At 37.4% G+C, this 21,519-nt stretch overlaps 1 protein-coding gene across 5 annotated transcripts in view; it reads right to left on the bottom strand.

Annotated features, from left to right (window-relative positions):
• AHSP (alpha hemoglobin stabilizing protein) overlaps positions 1-21,519 on the bottom strand; it is a 28,918-nt gene that overhangs the window by 5,871 nt on the left and 1,528 nt on the right. The window contains exon 1 of one of the 5 annotated variants that reach the window (XM_036896762.2): positions 8,893-9,114. The exons of the other annotated variants lie outside the window; for them this stretch is intronic. The gene's annotated coding sequence lies outside the window, so the exon portion shown is untranslated. Of the gene's footprint in view, positions 1-8,892; positions 9,115-21,519 lie in introns of those variants that run through there. 5 annotated transcript variants of the gene reach the window in all.

Below are 21,519 nucleotides of genomic sequence, written 5' to 3'. Positions count from 1 at the left end.
TAATCCAGTTTCATTCTCTTGCATGTATCTGTCCAGTTTTGAAAACACCAGCTGTTGAAGATGCTGTCATTTCTCAATTGTATGTCCATGGCTCCTTTATCATATACTAATTGACCATGTATGCTTGGGTTTGTATCTGGGCTTTCTAGTATAAATAAGCAATTCCCAGATAAGCAAAAGTTGAGGGAATTTGCCCCCACAAACCACCTCTACAGGATATTTTAAAGGGACTGCTCTAGATGGAAGCACTCCTAAGGCTAAATAGATGTCACCAGAGAAAATAAAATCACAACAAAGAAAGCAGACCAACGAAACACTAACCAAAGACAGAAAATAAAATAAACTATTCATAAAAGCAGTGAAAGGAAATGCAAAAGAGTACAGAATAAAATACCTAACATACAAAGAGTGGAGGAGGAAGAATAAAAAGGGAGATAAATAAAGAATCATCAGACTGTGTTTATAATAGCTTAATAAAAGAGTTAAGATAGATGGTTAGACAGAAAAGAAGCTACCCTTGAACCTTTGGTAACCATGAGTCCAAAGCCTGCAAAGGCAATAAGTACATATCTTTTGATAATCACCCTAAACGTAAATGGACAGAATGTACCAATCAAAAGACACAGAGTAATAGAATCCATGAAAAAGGAAGACCCATCTATATGATGCTTACAAGAAACTCACCTCAAACCCAAACACATACACAGACTAAAAGTGAAGGGATGGAAAAAGAAATTTCATGCAAACAATAGGGAGAAAAAAGCAGGTGTTGCAGTACTTGTATCAGACAAAATAGACTTCAAAACAAAGAAAGTAACAAGAGATAAAGAAGGACATTACATAATGATAAAGGGCTCAGTCCAACAAGAGGATATAACCATTATAAATATATATGCACCCAACACAGGAGCATCGACATATGTGAAACAAATACTAACAGAATTAAAGGGGAAATAGAATGCAATGCATTCATTCTAGGAGATTACAACACTCAACCCACTCCAAAGGACAGATCCACCAGACAGAAAATAAGTAAAGACACAAAGGCACTGAACAACACACTAGAACAGATGGACCTAACAGACATCTACAGAACTCTACACCCAAAACCAGCAGGATATACATTCTTCTTAAGTGCACATGGAACTAGACCACAAAAAGAGCCTCAGTAAATTCAAAAGGATTGAAATTCTACCAACCAACTTCTCAGATCACAAAGGTATAAAACTAGAAATAAATTGTACAAAGAAAACAAAAAGGCTCACAAACACATGGAGGCTTAACAGCATGCTCCTAAATAATCAATGGATCAATGAGCAAATTAAAACAGAGATTAAACAATACCTGGAGACAAATGACAACAATAGAACAAAGCCCCAACTTCTGTGGGACACAGTGAAGGCAGTTCTAAGAGGAAAGTATATAGTGTCGGCTCCTCCCCATCTCCAACCCACAGATAAAGGAGGTGACGTGATGAGATATCGAAGACCTGAGTAGGCCAGCCAGGGGACTCAAGGCATACCAGCTCAAGAGTGGTGCTGGAAAGGTACCTCTCATATTTATTGATCAGGCATCACATTCTTGAGTGGGTTAACAAGTTTCTAGAAACAGTGATTAACATGCTTTACTACAGGAATGTAATTGCCTCCAGGTCGCTGGGGCAAGTCATCCCTGGTGCCAGGCAATGAGGGGGTAGAGATAACAAGAAACAGATCTCGGTTTAGATTTAGTGACCTGCAGCATGCACCACAGATAACAAGGAAGGCAAACAATTCCCATAGAAACAGAATGATCTATGGATGGCAACCCACACTTCCCCCATTTTTAAATCAAAAAGGAAGAGAAGTCCATTATTCCACCGCTGCTTGGTAAAGAAAAGGGGCAACAAGAAATGCCTCATTGGGGGGGGCGAGGTGCTAAGCCATGCCTCAGTTGATGCCCTCATCTCTTGACCGTGGGCCCCTGCAACTGTGCCTGTCTTAGGTTGTTTCTCCCATGAGGAATCTTACCCATCTCTGGCTAGCCAGCCATCTCTTGGGGCCATACAGGGAGTAAATGCGATAGAGCAAAGAGGCATACAAAAGATTTATGCAAACACTTCATCATCCCCTTAATTGCTGTGGAATTTAAAAATATACAGTGATCTGTCACACGGACTCTCAAGAAAATAACATGCAATTATTAATTTTTTCCATGACTTCTTGAAATATAGCATATGCATGAATTGGCTTTATTAAGTCAGCAATTAGATGGTGCACCCATGTTACTAAAATGAGAAGGCAAATGCATAAAAGAAGTAGGCCTACAAGTATTGGCTATAGCCAGTGAAACCAACAGAACCAATCAGGTAATCCAGGTAATTGTGAAAACTTAACAACAATATGGTGAACATCATCCAACTGGTTTTGAATTGTCTGTGAAAAATCAGATATATTAAAACAACACATTCCAGGAAATTGTTCACAGCCTTAAGGTTCTTTCAGCAAGAAATAGTCTATGGTAGCACGATTCTGGAGCACTGCTACTCAAACTTCTCCAAGTTACTGATTAAGTTCTGACAGTATGGAAGCAGTCAGATTTGTAGTCTTGCTGTAGGCACAGGCCAGCTTAGGCATTTCTTTCTGCATTCTTACAATGAGTCCTGGTACAGGCAATACAAATGCAGCTGCGACTGCAATGGCAATGGGGTCCAACAATTTCAAGTTGTCATCACAATCTGTAGGCAGGGCTCAGGTCACTCTTCAGTGTTTAAATCCAGGATGATCTATAAGGGCTGGGAGAATAATGTCCTATACCACAAATGCCTTGATAATGTGAGGAAAAGGCTTGATAGGTTTTGTTATCACACAAAAACACCCAGCCATTTGGGAGTTTATATCCATATGGTCATTTTACATGAATAGTAGAATTACAGTAAGAAGGTGTATTAGTACAATTGATACATATACAACTAGAAACTATAGTGGTGCTAACTGGTAAATTCAATTGAATTTCTCAAGTAAGAATCTTGGGGGCTAAAGTAATATTCCAGAAATATTGGTAAACACTGAAAAAGGGAGTCCTATGCCTATCAAATTCTTCCTTAAGTTTCCACTAATAGAGGAATCACCTGCTACACAAAAAGATATCTTGTTAAGCCCTTGATTAGCCAATTGCAACCACATATTGGGTGAAGAATACTCATTCTCTGGGGTTAGTGAAATATCCAAATAAACATAACTACTTTTATATATTTGATCAGGGCTTCCCTTCTGGAATTTTTCACAAGAATAATTGCCAATATCATTCCGAGTTAAAACTGTTTTATAAATATCATAGCAGGTATTGTCTCTTTTAGACTGATCAGTAGCATTATCCCGACCAAGTTTTCCTTCATCTTTCTGTCTATATATTTCATTACTATCCTTTCTCCAAATCACTGGGCCTACAGGAATTGAGCAAGTGGAGATACAATGAAGTACTACTCCCTGGCTGAAGTATGGAGGACTGCTAATACTAGCAGTAATAGTACAGGCCTGGGTTATGTATATGTGTATAGAGATTAGAATCAAAAACTTCATTATCATGGAGGGATCCTCACTCCAGTGATGGAACCGGTTGAGGGACATCACCTGGGACAGCCGTCTCAGATGGCGATGTTGCTGGGCGTTCCTCTTTATAGCGTATCTTGATCCGCTTTCTAGGCAGCCAAATCAAGCGTTGGTCCTCTGTAATGACACAAACAAACCCTTTTCCCCACACCTTAATATGACCTTTATACCATTGTGAAGAACCTATTGGAAACCACCATACAGGAACTGCTATTGTTTTAGAAAAAGAAATATTGTCAGAAAAATGCACTTCCATAGCTGATTGTCTGTCACCCTTTAAAAGACCAAAATTAAGGATATGTAAAGCATGTATTAATCATTGATTTGCAGTTAATTTTATCATATAGGGCAGTAATCCCCCTTTTTGTTTTAATAAATAATGCTTAAGAGTAAGATGACGATGTTCAATTAGAGCTTGGCCTGTAGAATTGTATGAAATACCTGTTTTATGAGTGATATTATATAGCTGAAAATTTTTTTTAGCGTAGAGGAGAGGTAAACTGGAGCATTGTCAGTCAGCTTAAGAGAAAAAGCTTAAAACATTTTGTCAGCAACATTTGAAACAAAAAGCTACAAAATCACCTTCTTTAGTTTACTTAATCTTATGTTACCAATACTTGTTCTGCTGAAATCTAGTTCTTTACTAGTTTAGGAGTAATAAAACAGTGACTTTAAATGACAAAAGACTTACAAATGACAATGCTTAAAGACTTGATGAGAGCTTACATAAGATAATTGACATATGAAAATTTGGATATTTCAGTACCACATTTAGTAACAAAGTTTAGAATCATTCCTTTTGACAGTTCTTTCTAGGTAAATATATATCAGATAAATAGGTCAAATTAGCCAAACATTTTTCCCGATGAGGAGAAAAAATTCTTCTGACATGTTCCAGGGGCCCTCTGGAAAATATCAGAGTTAACTAGAGGTAAAATCACCTTTTTGAATTTGATTTTGGAAAGTTGTCAAAAGAAAGTTTCTTTGGCATTTGCTTAAATAAGATTATAGGTTGCCATGAAGCAATATTTATCTATTTAACTAGAATGACAATAAAATACTTCAAAGGCAGATACAGAAGTTTACACAGTTGTTAGCAAAGTTTAACTTTAGGTCTTTTAATATTAAGATCTCATTTTCTTAAATACTCAAAAAATTCATTGAGACTTTAAGCATGAGAAACTGGTTTGATAAAACAATTAGAAAACCTTTTGCAATCTTTCAAACTTAAGAGCAGACTAACAGTTTAAGAAAACTTTGTCTTTTTAACTGAAAGCAAAATTCTAATTTTTCTGTGTACTTGATATCCAGACTCACTTGCTTTAATTTCACATAGCATGACTATATCAATTTTTCCACAAGCTTTCTACAACTTTCTTTTTACATTCAGTGTTGTCCCTCTTTAAGTAAATAGCTGTACTCTAGAACAATTACCTTCTTTTTTTTTATTTTGTTATCATTAATCTACAATTACATGAAGAACATTATGTTTACTAGGCTCTCCCCTCCCACAAGTCCCTCCCACAAACCCCATTACAGTCACTGTCCATCAGCATAGTAAGATGATGTAGAATCACTACTTGCCTTCTCTGTATTGCACAGCCCTCCCCTTTCCCCCACCCCCCACATTATACATGCTAATCATAATACCCCCCTTTCTTCTTCCCTGTCCTTATCCCTCCCTACCCTCCCATTCTCCCCAGTCCCTTTCCCTTTGGTAACTGTTAGTCCATTCTTGGGTTCTGTGATTCTGCTGCTGTTTTGTTCCTTCAGCTTTTCCTTTGTTCTTATACTCCACAGATGAGTGAAATCATTTGGTATTTGTCTTTCTCCACTTGGCTTATTTCACTGAGCATAATACTCTCTAGCTCCATCCATGTTGCTGCAAATTGTAGGATTTGTTTTCTTCTTATGGCTGAATAATATTCCATTGTGTATATGTACCACATCTTCTTTACCCATTCATCTACTAATGGACACTTAGATTGCTTCCATTTCTTGGCTATTGTAAATAGTGCTGCGATAAACATAGGGGTACATCTGTCTTTTTCAAACTCGAGTGCTGCATTCTTACGGTAAATTCCTGGGTCAAATGGAAAGTCCATTTTGAGCATTTTGAGGAACCTCCATACTGCTTTCCACAATGGTTGAACTAATTTACATTCCCACCACAATTACCTTCTTTTACCCTCAGGAAAACAAATTTCCATTCTTTATACTTTCTCTTATTAAAACACACATCTTTAGCATACCGAAATATTTTCCTTATTATATTAAGTAGTTTTCATTAGAATTTAAAACCATTAGATACTTTAACCTTCAGTGAACACTGAAAAATAGGCCACTGTAAACTGTTTCACTAGCATTCTTCAGATTGATACATCTATGAATGTATTATATTACCATATTTGGAAATGTGCTTTACAGCACAATTTCTCATTAGGCACAAAATATGTCTATATAACTTAGCAAACTTTAAGAATTTTGGTTACCACAAAAATTCTCAGGCTGTTTGCATATATATACACTGTTATACATTAATACAGTATTATTATTAAGATGTTTATTTGCTACACTTGTTTACTTATTTTTAGCAACCATGCTAGATTACTTACAAAACTTTTACCAAACATTAGACAAAGTCAAGCTTTTCTTTAAGCATCTTCTTGAAATGTTTAACAGGTAACATCAACTTAAATGACTTTTAGTAAACTTTAGCAGCTGATAACTATAAGGACATGTCCACTTCAGTTAAACTTAAATTAGCATTAATGCTTAATATATTTTATTAGATTTTCTGGAAGTTTTAGAATGCCCAATTTTCACAAGCGCTTGCTTTTAAGTCAATGTTTATTAATACCATCCGGAGGTAGGAAAATATTTTTCATTTACACACTTAGACACACACATACAAATTGAGATGTAATGACTACAGTTAGCAACACTTTTCATATAAAAACATATACACAAACAGACAAATTGATATAAAGATTTGAGTTACTAATATTTAATTGCCTTCTTTCTTTTTAGCTTACTTGATTAAAAGTACTTCAGTTTTCAAGAATACACTCTAAGGGTGGGCAGTTTATATCACTGGGTTAAGGTTTAGATGGCCCCAGACTAAAAGGGCTGATAAAGGCTCTGAACTGATAGGGATTGTGTGTGTCCAGGGGGCTGGAAATAAAATGCAAGTACAATTCTAGCACCAGTTATTTAAAATCAGACTGTATTAGGCACAGTCGCAGGGGGCCATCTGGTGAGAAAATGGGGAGCAGCAGAGGTGAGGCTTAGAACCTCCCCCCTCATGTTCTGAGAGAAATCTTCTGCATACATGGATGTTTATTGCCCTCATCTAGCTCGGATTAACACATAGTCTACAGGCACACACCTGATCATCTACATTTGCTCTCTTACAACACTAAACTCTGTTTTCTACCTTTATCTCGTATCTACCTACCACTTCAGCATTTTATTAAAAATAATAATAATAGAGAAATGTGGTATCCACATATAAATCAAGTTTAAAAATCAAATGAATATTCATATTTGAACTGACTGTGTATAGTTCATAATGCATGAACAAAACCGAAAGCTTCTGTGATGACTGCCCTTGCACTGTTCACCATGTAACTTATTCACTATGTAAGAATTTGTACTCCATGTAAGAATTTGTTCGTTATGCATCAGAAGATTGGAGACTGATGAAAATTAGGCTTGGGGTGGATTAATGATTGTGCATTGAGTATTGACCCCCCTATACAGAAATTTATTGTGGTTAACAACTATTTGATCAATAAATATGAGAGATGCCCTCACAAAAAAAAAAAATATATATATATATATATATATATATATATAAACTCACTTCCAATTGTAAAATAAATAAGTAACCAGGATGTAATGTATAGCGTAAGGAATATAGTCAAAATATTGTAACAACTTGGTATGGTGATAGCTGGTACCTAGAATTATCATGTATATAAATGTTGAATCACTGTGTTGTACACCTGAAACTAATGTAATGTAATACTGTTGTCAATTACCCTTCAATAAAAAATAAAAAATAAATAAAAATAAAAATAAAAAAAATCAGACTGTATTGCAGAAGATAAATTTCTTCCATTTCAGGGAGTCTACTTTAAAAATTTCCCAATTTTTGAAGATAATAATGAACCCAATAGGAACGGATTTTCACCAAAAAAAAAATTTAGAAAATGAATACCATATTGTAGTAGTCTATGGGACTTCTGAATATTTTCTTCCCTTGTGGCAAAATATATTTAGTTGCATAATTTTATATTGCATACTTCTTTCAGGGGCCAAGCCTCTCTAATCAGAGTTTGTACTGGGGCCAGGTTTGTGTGCAGAAGATAAGATACATCTATTTTAGAGTTTAGGGATCAAATTGCTCCCAGTTAGTTTTCCTAGTTTTTTCTGCCTGAGCTTTAGTCATTCCTTGAGAGGCCCCTACCTGTCTTATAAATGCAGGGACTGTGTGACTTTTTGCAACTAGAGCCTTGATCTGAGTCGCAAACTTGTTTTGCTTCCCTGGGGCTGCAGACAAGGAAATACTTAGCTCCAGGAGGACTACCTCTAAGGAAAGCAGTTAATGGAACAGAGCTATTTACATATTGATCTGAGGGTTCAGCTTGATTACTTTAACAGACTCTATTTACATTACACAGGAGAAAGTAACGCAGGCCTAAGAGGACTGCTTTGAATGGGGAGCAAGGTAAAAAAGCAATCTTTAAGGTCAATGATAGCCATATTCCAGTCTTTTGGAATCATAGCCAGAAAAGGGAGGCCTTGTTGTAAAGGTTTAAGAACTGCATTAATTTGCCTTAAGTCATGTAAGAGTCTCTAATTTCCTGGCTTCTTTTTTTATAACAAATACAGGGGAATTCCACGGACTCGTGGAAAATTCTAATCTATTTAGCTGAAGCTGTTCTTTAACTTGTGTAAGGATGCCACTTTTTCTTTATTAAGGGGCTATTGATCCACCCAAACAGGCACAGGGATAATGTTTCCCCGTCTGTGAGCCTCTTTGAAATCTCTTAATGCATTACTCCCATCAGCTTGTCTGAGGGTTCCCTGTGGAGTTAACTGATAACAATACTTTTTAATATATTTATGAGGTTGAGCAAAGTTCTTTTTAGAAGTTTTCACTCCTAGTGTTTTCAGGAGGGCATGGAGTAATTTTAAGTAATCCTCTGGTTTATCTGCTTTACTTTCATATTCGCCTATTATAGTGTCCCTGACGTCTCAATCTTGTTCCCTACATACGCTTTTCCAGGAATCTTACCAGATCAACGATCTTCGGAGTTTTTTCCCGCCCTTGAATTGCAAGTGCCGCCTAGCGGAGGTTCTCCGCCCTGAGTTTCGACCGTCTTTCAGGTCCCTGTTGGGGCGCCACTTGTCGGCCTCCTCTCTGTCTCCAGCCCGCAGATAGAGGAGGCGATGCAATGAGATATCGAAGACCTGAGTAGGCCAGCCAGGGGACTCAAGACATACCAGCTCAAGAGTGTTGCTGGAAAGGCACCTCTCATATTTATTGATCAGGCATCACATTCTTGAGTGGGTTAACAAGTTTCTAGACACAATGATTAATATGCTTCACTACAGGAATGTAATTGCCTCCAGGTCGCTGGGGCAAGTCGTCTCTGGTGCCAGGCAATGAGGGGGTAGAGATAACAAGAAACAGATCTTGGTTTAGATTTAGTGAGCTGCGGTATGCACCACAGATAACAAGGAAGGCAAGCAATTCCCACAGAAAAAGAATGATCTATGGATGGCAACCCACAATATAGCAATCGGGCCTATTTAAAGAAGGAATAACAATCCCAAATGAATAGTCTAAAGTCACAATTACTGAAACTGGAAAAAGAAGAACAAATGAGGCCCAAAGGCAGCAGAAGAGAGACATAATAAAGATCAGAGAAGAAATAAAAATGGGAAGAATAAAACAATAGAAAAAAATCAATGAAACAAAGAGCTGGTTCTATGAGAAAATAAACAAAATAGATAAAACCCTAGCCAGAATCTACACACATAAACAGAATCAGAAATGAGAAAGGAAAAGTCACAACAGACCCCACAGAAATACAAAGAATTATTAGAGAATACTATTAAAATCTACATTCTAACAAACTGGATAACCAAGAAGAAATGGACAACTTCCTAGAAAAATACAATCTTCCAAGACTGAACCAGGAAGAAACAGAAAATCTAAACAGACCAATTACCAGCAATGAAATTGAATCAGTAATCAAAAAATACCCAAGAACAAAACCTCTGGGCCAGATGGATTCACCGCTGAATTTTATCAGACATATAGAGAAGACATAATACCCATTCTCCTTAAAGTTTTCCAAAAAATAGAAGAGGAGGGAATACTTCCAAACTCATTCTATGAAGCCAGCACCACCTTAATACCAAAACCAGACAAAGACCCCACAAAAAAAAGAAAATTACAGACCAATATCCCTGATGAACATAGATGCAAAAACACTCAACAAAATATTAGCAAAGTGAATTAAAAAATACATCAAGAGGATCATACACCACGATCATGTGGGATTCATCTCAGTCATGCAAGGATGGTACAACATTCGAAAATCCATCAACATCATCCACCACATCACCAAAAAGGACAAAAACCACATGATCATCACCATAGACACTGAAAAAGCATTTGATAAAATTCAACATGCATTCATGATAAAAACTCTCAAGAAAATGGCTATAGAGGGCAAGTACCTCAACATAATAAAGGCAATATATGACAAACCCACAGCCAACATCATACTTAACAGCAAGAAGCTGAAAGCTTTTCACCTAAGATTGGGAACAAGACAGGGATGCCCACTCTTCCCACTGTTACTCAACATAGTACTGGAAGTCCTAGCCATGGCAATCAGACAAAACAAAGAAATACAAGGCATCCAGGTTGGTAAAGAAGAAGTCAAACCAACACTATTTGCAGATGACATGATATTGTACATAAAAAACCCTAAAGACTCAACTCCAAAACTACTAGAACTAATATCTGAATTCAGCAAAGTTGCAGGATACAAAATTAATACACAGAAATCTATTGCTTTCCTATACACTAATGATGAACTAGCAGAAAGAGAAATCAGGAAAACAATTCCATTCACAATTGCATCAAAAAGAATAAAATACCTAGAAATAAACCTAACCAAGCAAGACCTATACCCTGAAAACTACAAGACACTATTAAGAGAAATTAAAGAGGACACTAACAAATAGAAACTCATCCCATACTCTTGGCTAGGAAGAATTAATATTGTCAAAATGGCCATCCTGCCTAAAGCAACCTACAGATTCAATGCAATCCCTATCAAAATACCAAGAGCATTCTTCAATGAACTGTAACCAATAGTTCTAAAATTCATATGGAACCACAAAAGACCCCAAATAACCAAAGCAATCCTGAGAAGGAAAAACAAAGCAGGGGGGATGTTGCTTGCCAACTTTAAGCTCTACTACAAAGCCACAGTAATCAAGACAATTTGATACTGGTGCAAGAACAGACCCACAGACCAGTGGAACAGAATAGAGACTCCAGATATTAACCCAAACATATATGGTCAATAAATATACAATAAAGGAGTCATGGACATACAATGGGGAAATAGCCTCTTCAACAGCTGGTGTTGGCAAAACTGGACAGGTACATATAAGAAAATGAAACTGGGCCATTGTCTAACCCCATACACTAAATTAAATTCAAAATAGACCAAAGACCTGAATGTAAGTCATGAAACCATAAAACTCTGAGGAAAAAACATAGGCAAAAATCTCTTGGACATAAACATGAGCAACATCTTCATAAACATATCTCCCTGGGCAAGGGAAACAAAAAGTAAAAATGAATAAGTGGGACTATATCAAGCTGAGAAGCTTCTGTACAGCAAAGGACACCATCAATAGAACAAAAAAGCATCCTATAGTATGGGCGAATATATTCATAAATTACAGATCCAATAAAGGGTTGACATCCAAAATATATAATGAGCTCATGCACCCCAACAAACAAAAAGCAAGTAATCCAATTAAAAAATGGGTCTAGGATCTGAACAGACACTTCTCCAAAGAAGAAATTCAGATGTCCAACAGGCACATGAAAAGATGCTCCACATCACTAGTCACCATAGAAATGCAAATTAAAACCACAATGAGATATTATCTCACACCAGTTAGGATTGCCACCATCCAAAAGAAAAACAACAAATATTGGTGCAGATGTGGAGAAAGGGGAATCCTCATACACTACTGGTGGAAATGTAAATTAGTTCAACCACTGTGGAAAGCAGTATGGAGGGTTCCTCAAAAAACTAAAAATAGAAATACCATTTGACCCAGGAATTCCCCTTCTATGAATTTACCCTAAGAATGCAGAAGCCCAGTTTGAAAAAGACATATGCACCCCTATGCTTATTGCAGCACTATTTACAATAGCCAATAAATGGAAGCAACCTAAGTGTCCATCAGTAGATGAATGGATAAAGAAAATGTGGTACATATATACACAATGGAATATTATTCAGCCATAGGAAGAAAACAAATCCTACCATTTGCAGCAACATGGATGGAGTAGAGTGTATTATGCTCAGTGAAATAAGCCAGGTGGAAAAAGACAAGTATCAAATGATTTCGCTCATCTGTGGAGTATAAGAACAAAGAAAAAAATCGAAGGAACAAAACAGCAGCAGAATCACAGAACCCAAGAATGGACTAACCCGTTACCAAAGGGAAAGGGACTGGGGAGGATATGTGGGAAGGGAGGGATAAAGGGGAAAAGGGGGGCATTACTATTAACAGACATAATATAGGGGGAGTGCTGGGGAGGGCTGTACAACACAGAGAAGACAAGTAGTTACTCTATAGCATCTCACTATGCTGATGGATAGTGACTATAATGGGGTATGTGGGGTGGGACTTGGTGAAGGGGGGAGTCTAGTAAACATAATGTTGCTCATGTAATTGTAGATTAATTATAGAAAAAAAAACTACCCAAGAACAAAACTCCTGGACCAGGTAGTTCCACTGCTGTATTTTATCTAACATTTAGTGAAGACCTAATGCCAATCCTCCTTAAAGTTTGCCAAAAAGTAGACGAGGAGGGAATACTCCCAAACTCATTATATGAGGCCAGCATCATTCTATTACCAAAGCCAGGCAAAGACACCACAAAAAAGAAAATTACAAACCAATATCCATGATGAACATAAAAGCAAAAATACTCAACAAAATTTTAGCAAACCAAATTCAAACATACCTCAAAAAGATCATCCATCATGATCAAGTAGGATTTATTCCAGTGAATGAAGGATGGTACAACACTCAAAAACCCATCAACATCATCCATCACATCAATAAAAAGGACAAACACCACATCATCATGTCCATAGATGCTGAAAAAGCAGTCGACAAAATTCAACATCTGTTCATGATAAAAACTCTCAACAAAATGGGTATAGATGTAACTCAACATAATAAAGATCATATATGACAAACCCACAGCCAACATCATACTTAACAGCAAGAAGCTGAAGGCCTTTCCTTTAAGATCAGTAACAAGCCAAGGATGCACATTCTCCCCACTTTTATTCAACATAGTTCTGGAGGTCCTATCCATGGCAATCAGACAACAGAAAGAAATAAAAGGCATCCAGATTGACAAGGAAGAGGTTAAACTGTCCCTGTTTGCAGATGACATAATATTGTACATAAAAAACCCTAAAGAATCCACTCCAAAACTCCTAGATCTAATATCTGAATTCAGCAAAGTTGCAGGATACAAAATTAATACACAGAAATCTGCTGCATTCCTATACACTAATGATGAACTAGCAGAAAGAGAAATCAGGAAAACAATTCCATCCACAATTGCATCAAAAAGAATAAAATACCTAGGAATAAACCTAACCAAGGAAGTGAAAGACCTAGACTCTGAAAACTATAAGATACTCATGAGACATTAAAGAAGGTACCAATAAATGGAAACACATCCTGTGCTCATGGACAGGAAGAATTAATATTGTCAAAATGGCCATCCTGCCCAAGGCAATTTACAGATTCAGTGAAATCCCTTTCAAAATCCCTATCAGCAATGTTGTTCAATAAATTAGATCAAATAATCCTAAAATTCATATGAAACCATGAAAGACACCAAATAGCCAAAGCAAGCCTGAGAAAGAATAATTAAGCTGGGGGAATTACTCTCCCTGACTTCAAGCTCTACTACAAAGCTCCAGTAATCAGTACTGGCATGAGGACAGACCCATAGGTCAATGAAACAGAATAGAGAGCCCAAATATAAACTCATGCATATATGGCCAATGAATATATGATAAAGGATCCAGGAATATACAATGGGAAAAAGTCTCTTCAATAACTGGTGTTGGGAAAACTGGACAGTTACATGCAAGAGAATATAACTGGTTTACTGTCTAACTGCATATAGAAAAGTAAAATCAACGTGGATTAAAGACACAAATTGAGACAAGAAACCATAAAACTCTTAGAAGGAAACATAGGCAAAAATCTTTTGAACATAAGCATGAACCATTTTTTTCTGGACACATCTCCTCAGGCAAAGGAAACAAAATAAAAAATGAACAAGTGGGACTACATCAAACAAAAAAACTATACAGCAAAGGACAACATCAACAAAACAAAAAGGCAACCTACAACATGGGAGAATATAGTCATAAATAATTTATCCAATAACAGTTAACATTCCCAATATATAATCAAGTCATACAACTCAACACCAACAGAAAAGAAATAACCCAATTAAAATATGGACAGAGGACCTGGACAGACAGACATTTTTCCAAAGAAGATATATAAATGGCCAACAGGCACATGAAAAGATGCTCCACATCACCAATCATCAGGAAAATGCACATCAAAATCATAATGAGATATCACCTCACAACAGTTTGAATGGCCACTATACAAAAGACAAGAAATAACAAGTGTTGGTGAGAATGTGGATTATGAACCCACCTACACTGTTGGTGGGAATGTAAGTTGGTGCAGCCACTATGGAAAGCAGTATGGAGTTTCCTCAAAAAACTAAAAATGGTGGATTAAAGATGGCAGCATTAGAGGTGAAACAGAGACCTCCTCCTAAAACCACATATAATATGAAAATATAATTAATACAGCTAATCCTGAAAGAGCAACAGGAAAGAAGGCTGTACCAGACTGCATACGCCTGGAGAAATGAGCAGGGTAAAGTACCAAAGCTGTGACCCAGTGGGACTCAAGCCCTTCCCCCACCCCAGCTCACCACCAGGATGAAGAGAAACAGAGCAGGGAGGGAGTGGAGACCTGGGACTGCTGAACACTGAGCCCTGGAGATCTGCTCTGGGAGCATGAACCTGCATTGCATGGTGCTCTGGTGATTTAGTGCAGTTGGGAAACTAAGACGGGTGGAATACCTGGAGAGATGGACATTCCAGCTGCTTGTGGAAAACAGGGATTGACATCCAGCTGATCTGGGTGGGCAGTCTGAGAGACTTCCTAAAGCAAGAGGGTTACTAAGGGGGTAAGGATTGCACAGAGCTTACTGCTCAGGAGAAAGGACAGGTAGACAAAATTGTCTCCAAGTGGAACAATATTCGTATTATAGGAGTAGCAGAAGAAGAAGAGAGAGAAAAAGAGATAGAAAGTGTCGTTGAGGAAGTAATTGCTGAAAACTTCCCCAATTCTCTGCCCTGCAGGTTGGGAACTTAAACGATCTTCAGGAGCTCCATCCCCCTGGCTGGCTACACAGCTCCAAGGCCCCCCTTCGTGATATGCAGCCTGCTGTGTCTTCCTCCCAGCTAGCCTGTACCTGGCTCAAAAAATGGCAGCCCCTGCCCTGGTGTCAAGACAGCCAGAGGGAAGCCCCACCTACAGCAGCTATAAACACAAAGCATAGAGACTTACACCTGTGTGTTCAGCCCACTGGTTCTGGCAGTGGAGACAGGCATAATAGCCAGGAAACAGGAAACAGCTCTTTCCTCACCCCAGGCACCAGCACCACTCCCCTGCGAACCCCCGACATCGCTCCAGGGACTGAGCAGCTCCAGAGAGTAGAGCTTCTGGGCACTAGAGGGCACCACATACAAATATGAAATGTCAAAGGAACCTGGTTCAAAGCAAAATCTCAACACCAGAGAAAGGACTGAGTGAGACTGCATTAATAAATCTTCCTAAAAGAGATTTCAAAATAAATATCATAAACATGCTCATGGAGGTACAGAAATATAATCAAGAACTCAGGAATGAATTTAGGATGGAGATACAATTGTTGCACAATGGAAGGTATTAAAAGCAGATTAAACATGGTGGAGGAGATGATAAATGAAATAGAAACTAGGGAAGAGGAATACAAAGAAGCTCAGGTACAGAGAGAAAAAGGATCTCTAGGAATGAAAGAACTGTGTGACCAATACAAATGGAACAATATTTGTATTATAGGAGTACCAGAAGAAGAAGAGAGAGAAAAGGGGATAGAAAGTGTCGTTGAGGAAGTAATTGCTGAAAACTTCCCCAATATGGGGAAGGAGATAGTCTCTCAAGCAATGGAGATGCACAGAACTCCCAACACAAGAGACCCAAGAAGACAACACCAAGACATATGGTAATTAAAATGGCAAATATCAAGGATAAGGACAGACTATTAAAAGCAGCCAGAGAGAGAAATAAGAACACATACAAAGGAAAACCCATCAGGCTATCATCAGATTTCTCAGCAGAAACCTTACAGGCCAGAAGGGAGGGACATGATATATCTAATGCAATGAAACAGAAGGGCCTCAAACTAAGAATTCTTTATCCAGCAAGGTTATCATTTAAATTTGAAGGAGGGATTAAACAATTTTCAGATAAGCAAAAGCTGAGAGAATTTACCTCCCACAAACCATCTCTACAGTGTATTTTGGAGGGAGTGCTATAGATGGAAGTGTTCCTAAGGTTTAATAGCTGTCACCAGGGGTAATAAAAAGGGACAGACAAAGAGTACAGAAAATTATACCTAATATATAAAGAATGGAGGATGAAAAAAAGGAGGGAAAAAAAGAACCTTTAGATTGTGTTTGTAATGGCATACTAAATGAGTTAAGTTAGACTCTTAGATAGTAAGGAAGTTACCCTTGAACCTTTGGTAACCACGAATCCAAAGCCTGCAATGGCAATAAGTACATATCTATTGATTATCACCCTAAATGTAAATGGTCTGAATGCACCAGTCAAAAGACACAGAGTCACTGAATGGATAAAAAAACAAGACCCAACTATATGCTGCCTATAAGAGACTCACTTCCAACCCAAAGACATACACAGACTAAAAGTGAAGGGATGGAAAAAGATATTTTGTGCAACTAATAGGGAGAAAAAGCAGGTGTTGTAGTACTAGTATCAAACCTAATAGACTTTAAAACAAAGAAAGCCACAAGAGACAAAGAAGGACATTACATAATGATAAAGGGGTCAATCCAAGAAGAGGCTATAACCATTATAAATATCTGTGCACCCAACACAGGAGCACCAACATATGTGAAACAAATACTAACAGAATTAAAAGGGGAAATAGAATGCAATGCATTCATCCTAGGAGATTTCAACACTCCACCCACTCCAAAGGACAGATCAACCAGAAAGAAAATAAGGAGACAGAGGCATTGAACAACACATTAGAACAGATGGACCTAACAGACATGTACAGAACTCTCCACCCCAAAGCAGCAGGATACACATTCTTCTCAAGTGCACATAGAACATTTTCAAGAATAGATCATATCCTAGGCCACAAAAAGAGCCTCAGTAAATTCAAACAGATTGAAATTGTACCAACCCAATTCTCAGACCACAAAGGTATGACACTAGAAATAAATTATGTAAAGAAAACAAAAAAGCCCACAGACACATGAAGGCTTAACAACATGCTTCTAAATAACCAGTGGATCAATGACCAAAGAAAAACAGAGATCAAGCAATATATGGAGACAAATGATAAAAATAATTCAACAATGCAAAAACCTGTGGGATGCAGTGAAGGTGGTGCTAAGAGGGAAGTATACTGCACTGCAGGCCTACCTCAGGAAAGAACAATTCCATATGAACAGTCTAAATTCTCAATTAATGAAACTAGAAAAAGAAAAACAAATGAGGCCCAATGTCAGAAGAAGGAGGAACATAATAAAGATTAGAGCAGAAGTAAATAAAATTGAGAAGAATAAAACAGTAGAAAGAATCAATGCAAGCAGGAGCTGGTTCTTCGAGAAAATAAACAAAATAGATAAACCCCTAGCCAGACTTATCAAAAAAAAAATAGTCTACACCCATAAACAGAATCAGAAATGAGAAAGGAAAAATCACTATAGACACTACAGAAATACAAAGAATTATTAGAGAATACTATGAAAACTTATATGCTAACAAACTGAATAACCTAGAAGAAATGGACAACTTTCTAGAAAAATACAACCTTCCAAGGCTGACCCAGAAAGAAACAGAAAATCTGAACAGACCAATTACCAGCAATTAAATTGATTTGATAATAAAAAAATTACCTAAGAACAAAAGTCCTGAACCAGATGGCTTCACTGTTGAATTTTTATCAAACATTTAGTGAAGATCTAATAGCCATCTTCCTTAAAGTTTTTCAAAAAGTAGAAGATGAAGGAATACTTCCAAACTCATTCTGTGAGGTCAGCATCACCCTAATATCAAAACCAGGCAAAGACACCACAAAAAAAGAAAATTACAGACCAATATCCCTGATGAACATAGATGCAAAAATATTCCACAAAATATTAGCAACCCAAAGGCAAAAATAACTCAAAAAGATCATCCGGTATGATCATGTAGGATTTATTCTAGGGATGCAAGGATGGTAGAATATTAGAAAATCCATCAACATCATCCACCACATCAACAAAAAGAAGGACAAAAACCACATGATCATCTCCATAGATGCCAAAAAAGCATTCGACAAAATTCAACATCCATTCATGATAAAAACTCTCAACAAAATGGGTATAGAGAGCTAGTACCTCAACATAATAAAAGCCACATATGCCAACCCACAGCCAACATCATACTTAACAGAGAGAAGCTGAAAGCCTTTCCTTTAAGATTGAGAGCAAGATGAGGATGCCCACTTTCTCCACTTTCATTAAACATAGTACTGGGGGTCCTCGCCATGGCAATCAGACAACACAAATAAATAAAAAGCATCCAGATTGGTAAAGAAGTTAAACAGTCACTGTTTGCAGATGACATGACATTGTACATAAAAAAACCCTAAAGAATCCACTCCAAAACTATTAGATCTAATATCTGAATTCAGCAACGTTGCAGGATACAAAGTTAATACACAGAAATCTGTTGCATTCCTATACACAAATGATGAACTAACAGAAAGAGAAATCAGGAAAACAATTCCATTCACAACTGCATCAAAAAGAATAAAATACCTAGGAATAAACCTAACCAAGGAAGTGAAAGACCTATACTCTGGAAACTACAACACACTCATGAGAGAAATTAAAGAAGATACCAATAAATGGAAACACATCCCATGCTCATGGATAGGAAGAATTAATATTGTCAAAATGGCCATCCTGCCTAGAGCAATCTACAGATTCAATGCAATCCCTATTAAAATACCAACAGCATTCTTCAACGAGCTAGAGAAAATAATTCTAAAATTTATATGGAACCACAAAAGACCCCGAATAGCCAAAGCAATCCTGAAAAGAAAGAATAAAGTGTTGGGAGATTACACTTCTTGACTTCAAGCTCTTCTACAAAGCCACATTAATCAAGACAGTTTGGTACTTGGCACAAGAACAGACCCAGAGACCAATGGAACAGACTTAGAGAGCTCAGATATAAACCCAAGTATAAATGGTCAATTAATATATGATACAGGAGCCATGGACATACAATGGGAAAATGACAGCCTCTTCAACAGCTGGTGTTGGCAAAAATGGACAGCTACATGCAAGAGAATGAAAATGGATTATTTTCTATCCCCATACACAAAAGTAAACTCGAAATGGATCAAAGACCTGAATGTAAGTCATGAAACCATAAAACTCTTACAAGATAACATAAGCAAAAAACTCCTGAATATAAACATAAGCAACTTTTTCTGAATGCATGTCCTCGAGAAAGGGAAACAAAAGTAAAAATGAACACATCGGACTACATTAAACTTAAAAGCTTCTGTACAGTAAAGGACACCATCAGCAGAACAAAAAGGCATCCTACAGTATGGGAGAATATATTTGTGAATGACATATCCGACAAGGGGTTAACATCCAAAATATATAAAGAACTCACATGCCTCAACACCCAAATAGCAAATAATCCAATTAAAAAACGGGCAGAGGATCAACAAACAAAAAACAAATAATCCAATTAAAAAATGGGTCCAGAATCTGAACAGACACTTCTCCAAAGAAGAAATTCAGATGGCCAACAGTCACATGAAAAGATGCTCCACATCACTAGTCATCAGAGAAATGCAAATTAAAACCACAATGAGATATCACCTCGCACCAGTTAGGATGGCCAGTATCGAAAAGACTAAGAACAACAAATGCTGGAGAGGATATGGAGAAAGGGGAACCCTCCTATGCTGCTGGTGGGAATGTAAGCTAATTCAACCATTGTGGATAGCAATATGGAGGTTCCTCAAAAAACTAAAAATAGAAATACCATTTGACCCAGGAATTCCACTTCTAGGAATTTACCTTAAGAATGCAGCACTCCAGTTTGAAAAAGCCAGATGCACCCCTATGTTTGTTACAGCACTATTTATAATAGCCAAGAAATGGAAGCAACCTACGTGTCCATCAGTACATGAATGTATAAAGAAGATGTGGTACTTAAACACAATGGAATACTACTCAGCCATAAGAAAGAAACAAATTCTACAATTTGCAACAACATGGATGGAGCTGGAAGATATTATGCTTAGTGAAATAAGCTGGGTGGAGAAAGACAAGTACCAAAAGATTTCCCTCATTTGTGGAGTATAACAACAAAGCAAAACTGAAGGAACAAAGCAGCAACAGACTCACAGACTCCAAGAAGGGGCTAGCGGTAACCAAAGGGGAAGGGGAGAGGAGGGTGAGTGGGGAGGGAAGGAGATTCAGGGGCATTATGATTGGCACATATGGTGTGAGGGGATCAGGGGAAAGACAGTGTAGCACAGAGAAGGCAAATAGTGACTCTGTGGCATCTTACTACACTGATGGGCAGTGACTGCAATGGGATATGGGGGGGACATGATAACAGGGGTGATTGTAGTAACCACATTGTTTTTTCATGTGAAACTTCATAAGAGTGTATATCAATAATACCTTAATAAAATAAAACAAAAACACTAAAAATAGAAGTACCATAGGGCACAGTAAGTCCTATTCTAAGAATTTATCTGAAGAGAACAAAATCCCTGATTCAAAAAGATATATGTACCCCTTTGTTTATTGCTGTGTTATTTATGTTAGCCAAGATATGGAAATACCAAAGTGTCCATCAATAGATGAATAGAGAAAGATGATGTGGTTCACATACACAATGGAATGTTATTAAGCCATAAAAAAGAAATAAATCCTGCTATTTGTGACAACATGGATGGACCTTGAGGGTATTATGCTGAGTGAAATAAGCCAGGTGGAGAAAGATAAATGCCATAGGATTTCACTTATTTGTGGAATCTAAAAACAAAACAAAATGAGCAAAATAGCAGGAGTCTCATAGACACTGAGAAGGGACTAGTGTACCATGGTGAATGAGTTGCAGTGCATGGGTAGGAAAGTGAGGGGGATAAAGGGGCACAAAAATCCTCAATCATAATATGAGTTGGTCATGGAGATGGAAGCGCAGCATGGAGAAT

The sequence above is a fragment of the Manis pentadactyla genome, chromosome 10 (genome assembly GCF_030020395.1).
Source record: "Manis pentadactyla isolate mManPen7 chromosome 10, mManPen7.hap1, whole genome shotgun sequence".
Lineage (NCBI taxonomy): Eukaryota > Metazoa > Chordata > Mammalia > Pholidota > Manidae > Manis > Manis pentadactyla.
This window is presented reverse-complemented; position numbering and strand designations above follow the sequence as displayed.